General features: G+C 33.0%; 1 long non-coding RNA gene across 1 annotated transcript; it reads right to left on the bottom strand.

Annotated features, from left to right (window-relative positions):
- Positions 1-844: 844 nt before the first annotated feature.
- LOC143051713 (uncharacterized) lies at positions 845-1,833 on the bottom strand. Its single transcript, XR_012970875.1, has 2 exons — positions 1,446-1,833; positions 845-1,216 (listed from the first exon to the last, which is right to left on the bottom strand). It is a non-coding gene; the product is annotated as an uncharacterized LOC143051713 (long non-coding RNA).
- Positions 1,834-9,016: the final 7,183 nt, after the last annotated feature.

Genomic DNA, 9,016 nt, shown 5'->3' with positions numbered 1-9,016 from the left:
AGTGTAATGCTATGTTTGTATATTATAAAGACATATCACAATGAAAATATGTTAAAACTTAACTTAAAATCCTTTAACTTGATATTTTCAAAACGTAAACAAATACAGTTTTCCCATGATCCTTTATTCTACAATAGACATACCCGCATATAACAGTAAAAATGAACTAGCTGGATTCGCACTTTATATACACTGAATGAGTGATTTTCTAAGTAACATTATTTCCACAAAGGTTGAAAGTAAGAGTTGTCTTTCTTTAATAATCGCCTATTTACGTAGTACAAATCAATATTTAATTTTACTGTAGCTTTAAATATAGAATACTAATGATCCAAGGACTAGTTATGTTTCTAAAATTATCAGAACCAACATCTGTGTTGATCATGTTGATAGGATGACAGTGGCGGATCCAGAAATTTGCATAAGTAGGGGCCCGTTGACTGCATAAGAGGGGACCCGCTCCGTTCATGCTTCAGTGATTCCCTTTATAAGCAACCAAATTTTTCCAAGAAAAGGGGGGCCAGGCCCCACTGGGCCCTTCCCCCTAAATCCGCCTCTGGATGACTAGGTCATTTCAGGTGATGACCTTGACCTTGTACTGAATCTAGGATAATGACATAAAAATCACTTGTTTAAGTATCATACCTCAATTTCCTTCCCAAAATCACTTCTTTAAGTATTATTATTTTAATAGCCCCCACCAATTTTAACACCCCCGAACAGTGAAATTTTATTACATAATCTTAATGATGAAACCTTGAACTTCACAGGAAAAATACTCCTGTCGTACTTGACTTTCAGCCTATGTCATCTGGACTTTAGCTGGCCTGGTAAAAACGAAGAATTCCAAAATAACTATATTTTATTACAACTGAGATCTCATGGCAACTCTATAATACAATTTCATATAAATGCATACAATATATTTCACAATATTTATAGTTCATCATACATAGATAATGTCAAGCTGTAATATATTAAATGTTTCTTGCTATTACGTAATACGCAAATATTTCTGTTCTGGAGATCAATCCTGCATCGGTACGATTTCAATATACATGAAACAACAAATATTTTCTTTGTGTTCTGTTGCGTTGTCAAGGTAAACCAAAGTGACAAACAAAGATTTCTTTAAACTTCGTTGAATATTAAATATAACCAAATAACAGAATTTAACTTTACTACGAATAAATTATGCGTCAAATTCACAAATCTCCTGTAAACAAATTTGCATGTAATAATGAAAATTAATGAAATAAATAACATTTACGGCATTTATGTTTACTGTATATTTCACTTAAAAAATCATCTATTTAATCGTAATGTAATAAACTAAAAACGCTCATTTTAAATAAATAGAACTAAATAAATAAAACTTAATTAAAAGTAAATGTGAAATGTAATTTTCATAAAAAGAATGCTTTAAAATATTAATAATGAATTACCTGGTAAAAACGAAGAATTCCAAAATAACTATATTTTATTACAACTGAGATCTCATGGCAACTGACGAATAGCCCAAAACACTAGTTTAAAAAGGTCGTTGCTCACGTGCTTAGAGATCCCAGGTTTTCTTCGTTTTACCAATGAAAATTATCGTTACATAATTTCATAACTGACCACAACATTTTAATTGGTCACTCATAATTTTGTCTTGTCAACCAAGCTGACACTTTAATCTAAATTATTGATTTTCGTATACCTATGTTGCGACAATCTTTGTAATTTTGACAATAGGCCTAATTGCCTACACTCTTTCTTTTATTCAAAATATAGCATGTATAATTAATGAAGGAATAATTATCAATATTTGTCAAATATCTGTAAAATCTATTTTCTTCTAAATTGTCCACTTTACAAATTCATTTTGAGAATAAAAAATAAAATATTTAATAAAGGAAAGCTTGCAAAGCTGTTATATTTCCTATTTTGTAAATTCGGAATTTCAAAATATATCTATAACATCTCCCTTCTGCCTTAATTTGGCTTTGACCCCAAAGCCACATAACATCAACTACAAATATAAGACATATAAGATTAGAAAATCAAGTTAATCAATTTTATATACACTCATAAAATATATATACATTGTCACAAATATAATGTTCTATTGTTTTCTGCTATTGTTGTGTAAGGTAGTATGCTCATTGAGCCACAGTAATAGGTGCTGAATAAATGCCATTTATGTTTGAAAAAAATATCGTGAGTTTGCTGAATTTAAGCCAATATATAAGATACTTTAAAAACTCATACTCTGCATTGCTGGACATGGGTATCGTGAAATCTGACATTTGACAATTTACTCACTTTTGTCAATACAATGTTATAAATACAGTGAGGTTTAATAGTAAAATAGGATGGACACAGAGGCAGAATAAGGACTGGTACTGTAACACATGTACTATCCACGGAATTTTTGTGATAACAAATTTGAATTTGGTTCTACATGCGGTTTGCTAAAAAAAAAAATCAACCAAACTTAACCAAAATAAAATAGTCAGTTGAATATTAGCATTGTTTTCATAAACTTGCTCAAAATTATAGAACCAATAGCTCGGAAGGAAAAGCCGTCGCGGCTTGCAAAAATAAAAGAAGGTACAAACGCACAATGTTGCTTTCTTTTGTACTGTAAAATAACAAGTGTTGAAGTAAATGTTCTTGCTTTGAACCACAAAAATATAAGAAAATTATCATATTATATACAAATAAATTAAACAAAAAACGTACTTCAACATTAGTCATGATTCTATGTAACTCTTCGTAAAAAACTGTCCACAATGTGTGTGTACTTTCTCTTTATGCTTGGCTTTCAGTCTGTATCATTCAAGAAAATATTAACACCATAAAAAAAAACTGTCATCAGTGAAAAGTTTCTAAGTGTTATTTAACCTTAACTTGTAAAAATGAAAAAAAAAATGTGTGATGAGTTGTTAGATGAGCATGCGCATACTCTTAGCACTATTAGACAACAGATATAAATCTGTCATGGGTAACTAAACACCACAATTTTGAATAAATAATTTATGGTTTTTAAAAACAATCTAAAGTTCCTAAAAGATATAATCTCGAGAATAACACTATAAAAACAATTCAAAGACTTCAGCACTGGTGCAAAAGAAAAAAATGTGTATATGCTAATGTGCTTTATTATATATTTTTTCTTTTATTTCAAGGAATGAAAAATACTTTAATAGTTTTGTGTGACTAGTTTTGCCGTATGCATGTTTTTCTCTTTCGTTTAGCTCCTGTATTTGTATGTGTGCTGAAATATAGTCTGATTAAATGTTCTGAAACATATTCCTCTGGTTCCCATGTTGGTTTTGAGCCGTCCGCCCATTTTACAAGGAAATGTCGTTTACCTTGTAAGCGCTTTAACTTCAAAAGTTTTTCCGCTTTATAAAACTGATGATCTTCTACCTGATCATCATTACCATCAGTGGTTTCATTCTCCCTCTTTTGTGCTTGAGGCACATTCTCATCACCTTGATCATGCTGATCAACCCTATCAGTATCATTAGCTACATTTTGTACCACCTCATTGGGTTGCAGCTGATGATCTCTTGGATCCTTGTAAAGGATTATTTCTTTTGCATTGATCATCGATTTTACCTCTTTATTAGTGCTGCACATTCTCAATTTGTATGTGTACTTTGGTCCCAACTCAGTTATGTAATAAGGCCCTTTGTACTTATCTACCAATTTCGGTGAGCGACCGACGGGAACCACATGTTGTCGAAGTAAAACTAAATCCCTTACTTTAAATTGTGGAATTTTTGAATTTCGGTCGTATCGCTCTTTAGATTTTAACTGTTTTTCTAACATATTTTTAGTGGCAAGATCTTGTGTGATCTTTAGATTTGATAGAACTTCTTCCATTTGAAGCTTGGCATCTGATGACAAATTCTGTTTAGGTGTAACAGAAGTGTCAAAAGGTAGATTCATTTCTCTACCAAACAGCAAATGAAAGGGAGAAAACTCAGTTGATTGAGTTGAAGGAGAATTGCGTAAAGCCATTAAAATTCCGGGTAATTTATCGGGCCAATTATTTTGAGCCTTATCACAGTATGCTCTGAAAGACTTTATCAGAGTTGAGTTGCACCTTTCTACTAACCCATTTGTTTGAGGATGGTACGAGCTAGTATGATATCTTGTAACATCAAATATCTCACATAACGACAGAACTAAGTTATTCATGAAGCTTTTTCCACGATCACTAACCAAAAACCTTGCTGCGCCAAATCTAGAGAAAACCTCTTTGAACAAGACCTTTGCGACTTCAGAAGCCTCTTGTGTTTTCATAGCAAATGCTTCAACCCACTTACTACAACTATCAACCAAAACGAGCAAGTATGTTTCACCTTTGTTTGTCTTGCTCAGCTTTAAGAAATCCATATGCCATCGATCAAATGGACCTACCACTGGTAAAGGATTTAAAGGTGGATTTTTGCGTGTATGGTCAACCTTAATTCGTTGACACCTGTCACAAGAAAGAACATGGTCTTTGACTGTTTGGTGCATTTTTGGCCAAAAATATTTTTGTCTCAAAGCAGCCAAAACCCTGTCCAATCCTAAGTGTGCACCACCATAATTCAAGTCATGATAAGCTAGCAAAGCATGACGTCTGAGAGCTAATGGAAGACATAATTGTTTAATGTACTTTTCATCTGGACTCGTTTTAAACCTCTTTTGAAACCATTTATACAAAACACCATCACAAACCGAGTAATCTTGAGATTCTGCTAGAACTTTTTGTCGAACCTTTTCACTTTGAGGTAAAACGTCATTTTGCAAGTAATTAAACATATCCTGAAAATCTGGGTCAACTTGTTGTAACTGACCTACAGCAGGAATGTCCAATAACTCACTATTGACGACTTCAGGATCTAGAGGAGCAAGAAGTGTATAGTCTCCATAAAATAATTCGAGCTCTACACTCTCCAAGTCCTCGTCTCCTTTATTGTCTACCTCTAGATCTGTCTCACAAGCATTAACCTCAATTGTATCTGACAGAAACTCATTTTCATTTGCATTTGCAACAAACACTTTCACTGGCGATGTTTTATTTTCATCAGCCACTTCAGTATATGTGCGTCTGCTGAGAGCATCTGCCACCTCATTGTTTTTACCTGGTTTGTGAACGATATCAAAGTCGAAGTCTTGTAATTTAAGAGCCCAACGACCTAATTTACCGACTGCAACCTTTTGATCCATCAAGTATTTAAGAGCCTTGTGATCTGTGAAAATTCTGAATCGTCGAGTCAAATAAGCACGAAAATGTTTGACACCCTCTAGAACAGCTAAACATTCTTGTTCTGTGGTGCACCAGATTCGTTCTGCCCTAGACAGACTTCTACCTCCATAAGCTATGACATGCTCTCGACCTTGACTATCTAATTGACCTAGAACAAACCCAATTGCCGTACTACTAGCATCACAAGTTAGCATAAAAGGTTTGTTCATATCAGGATATGCCAAGATCGGTGCTGATAATAAAGCCTTTTTGAGCTTCTCAAAAGCTTCTTGACATAACAAAGTCCAATGAAATTTCTTTTCAGAATCCTTTCTCAATAAAGCATTCAAAGGAGAAGCAATATTAGCAAAAGAATCAACGAACTTTCGATAGTAACTACACATGCCCAGAAACGACTTAACCTGTTTTTGATTTTTAGGGACCGGAAATGAACTAACAGCATCCGTTTTAGATGGATCCACCTGAACTCCGTGTTTTGATATGATGTGACCTAAGTATTTGACTTCTTTGACTGCAAACTCACATTTAGTTGGTTTCAATGTAAGATTTGCGTCTCGGAGTCTGTTAAATACTTGTTCTAGATGCCTAAGATGTTCCTCAAAAGTTTTACTAAAGATGAGAATGTCATCGACATAGACCAAAACAAATTTCCAATTTAACCCTCTGAGCACTTGAGTCATGATCATCTGAAAACTGACAGGAGAGTTTCTGAGACCGAAAGGTAAACGAAGCCATTCATAAACACCATTTCGTGTAATGAATGCAGATTTGTGCCTTGTTTCCTCGTCCATCTCAATTTGATGGAAGCCACTATAAAGATCAAGTGATGAGAATATATTTGCTTGTGATTCTCCTAATGTATCAAAGACACATTCAAGCCTAGGCAATGGAAAGGACATAGGGATTTTTTGTTTGTTGAGCAAACGATAATCACAACAAAATCTCCATTGCCCTGACTGTTTCTTTTTCACAAGAACCACGGGAGAATGGTACTCACTATTTGATGGCTTTATCAGGTTGTGTCGTTCCATCTCTTCGACATGTCTGCTAATTTCCTTTTCAACAGGCGGCGACTGGTGGTAGAATGGTCTTTTCACTGGTTTTGCGTCTCTGTATGTCTCTATTTTGTGTTTGTATATTTTTGAATGACCTAACTCTGAAAGACTTGTAGCGAAAACATCTCTATTACCATTCAAAAATGTAAAAAGCTTTTGTTTTTGCTGTTGTGTTAAGTCAGAATTCTTTAAATCAAAATCAATGCGTGTTTTCGTTTTGTTATTTTCTGTATCTATTGCATGTATGTTAGCATCATTTGTAGGTGCATCATTTAACTCTTGTATTGACTCTATTTCAATGTCTGACACAGTTGCTAAAACTTTACTTGCATGAATTGTAACTGATTTCTTTGTAGGGTTCAAAACTCTAATGACTGCTTTTCCTTTGTTAATTTTAACCAAACACTTTGCACTCATCAGATTTAAACCTTGTATTTCATCATTTGGTTCTAAAAGAACTATATCCCCTGAATTTCGTTTTGAAATTTTTATGCTAATATTAGTCTCATGTTGTGGGGGTATAGTTACAGTTAACAATGACCTTGCAAGTCCAGTATTAGCTTTTAAAGTGCAGATTTCTTGTTCATTGTCTTTAAAACATAATGTTTGGGTGTCAAAATCTATTTTAACTTTATGTGACAACATGAAATCTACTCCTATAATCAAAGAATGCTGAAGACCTTCAATTACATGTACGTACTGTTGAAATACAGTGCCTTTAAATGACAGTGGTAATAAAATTTTGCCTAATACCCGTGAACGTGTACCTCCAACACCTGTTATGTTAAAATACTCAGATTTGCAAAGCTTATTATCTTTAAAGGGCAATTTACTGAAAAAATCTGAGCTGCAACATGTAATGTTATAGATATATTTTGAAATTCCGAATTTACAAAATAGGAAATATAACACTCCCACTGCTGGGAAAAATCTGTTACGAAAGTATCAGTTTATTATGCAAAGCTAATATTATAGCAATTTTTCAACAAAAAATCAAAATTTAAAAATCACTTATTTAAGTAAGTCCCTTGACTGTTTACAGAAACACATGAGAACACATACAGGAGATAAACCTTATGACTGCCATGTATGTTGTAAACGGGTAAGTCGGCTTGATAGTTTAAATAGACACATGAAAATACATATATACTGAGGAAAAAGCAGATAACACTCACAATGAGATGTTTGTCGTTGAGGTTCAGTGTGAGTGATATTTACATAGACACATGAAAACACATACTAGTCAAATCAAGGAAAATCTAATTTGGTACCAAATTTCATGAATTCAGACTTGCAGAGAACGCATACTTGCAACAAATATCATAAATATGACGTATATATACATGATGAAAAGTTGTTTTTCAGAAGAAATGCAGTAAAGAGACACATTCTGGAGATAACTATTATATATAGTATATGTGATTTAATTAGAAGAGTGTTGTATAAAAATAGAAACTGACAGACACATAAAAACATATATTTGTGTGAGATTTAAATGATGGGCCAAACATTATTTGAAATGATGACTCATATATAGAGATGTATAAGAACACATAGAGATAGTGATGTATGAAGTGGATGCATTCTTTAGAATCTAACCCTTCATATATAGACTAAAAGATGTACAAGAACACAGAGATAGTGATGTATGTAGTTGATGCATTCTTTAGAATCTAACCCTTCATGTATAGACTAAAAGATGTATAAGAACACATAGAGCTAGTGATGTATGTAGCGGATGCAGTCTTTAGAATCTAACCCTTCATGTAGACTAAGATGTATATAAGAACACACAGAGATAAAGATGTATGTAGTTGATGCATTCTTTAGAATCTAATCCTTCATATATAGACTAAGAGATATATAAGAACACATAGAGATAGTGATGTATGTAGTGGATGTTTTCTTTAGAACAGTAGTGGATGTTTTCTTTAGAACAGTAGTGGATGTTTTCTTTAGAACATAATCCTACATATAAACTAAGAGATATATAAGAACACATAGAGATAGCGGTGTATGTAGTGGATGCATTCTTTAGAATCTAACCCTTCATATATAAACTAAGAGATATATAAGAACACATAGAGATAGTGATGTATGTAGTGGATGTTTTCTTTAGAACCTAATCCTTCATATAGACTAAGAGATATATAAGAACACATAGAGATAGCGGTGTATGTAGTGGATGCATTCTTTAGAATCTAACCCTTCATATATAGATTAAGAGATATATAAGAACACATTGAGATAGTGATGTATGTAGTGGAGGGATTTTTTTAGAATATAACCCTTCATATAGACTAAGAGATATATACGAACACATAGAGATAGTGATGTATGTAGTGGATGCAGTCTTTAGAATCTAATCCTTCATATATAGATTAAGAGATATATAAGAACACATTGAGATAGTGATGTATGTAGTGGAGGGATTTTTTTTAGAATATAACCCTTTATATAGACTAAGAGATATAAAAGAACACATAGAGATAGTGATGTATGTAGACTAGTGGATGCATGCTTTACAACCCTTCAAAAGGACTCAAGTGATTTACATGTATAAATATGCAAGGGTTGAATTGTAATTACATGTTGTTTACCAAATGAATGTTATTTCTTTGTTTATCCATATCCATGAAAGTTCATCTGTGAATTTATCTATATTAAAATATTAATTGTGATAATGACAATTTCATGAATGTATGAGAGT

Source organism: Mytilus galloprovincialis, chromosome 11 (assembly GCF_965363235.1).
Source record: "Mytilus galloprovincialis chromosome 11, xbMytGall1.hap1.1, whole genome shotgun sequence".
Lineage (NCBI taxonomy): Eukaryota > Metazoa > Mollusca > Bivalvia > Mytilida > Mytilidae > Mytilus > Mytilus galloprovincialis.
The sequence above is the reverse complement of the archived record's forward strand: the minus strand, read 5'-3'. Positions and strand labels throughout refer to the sequence as shown.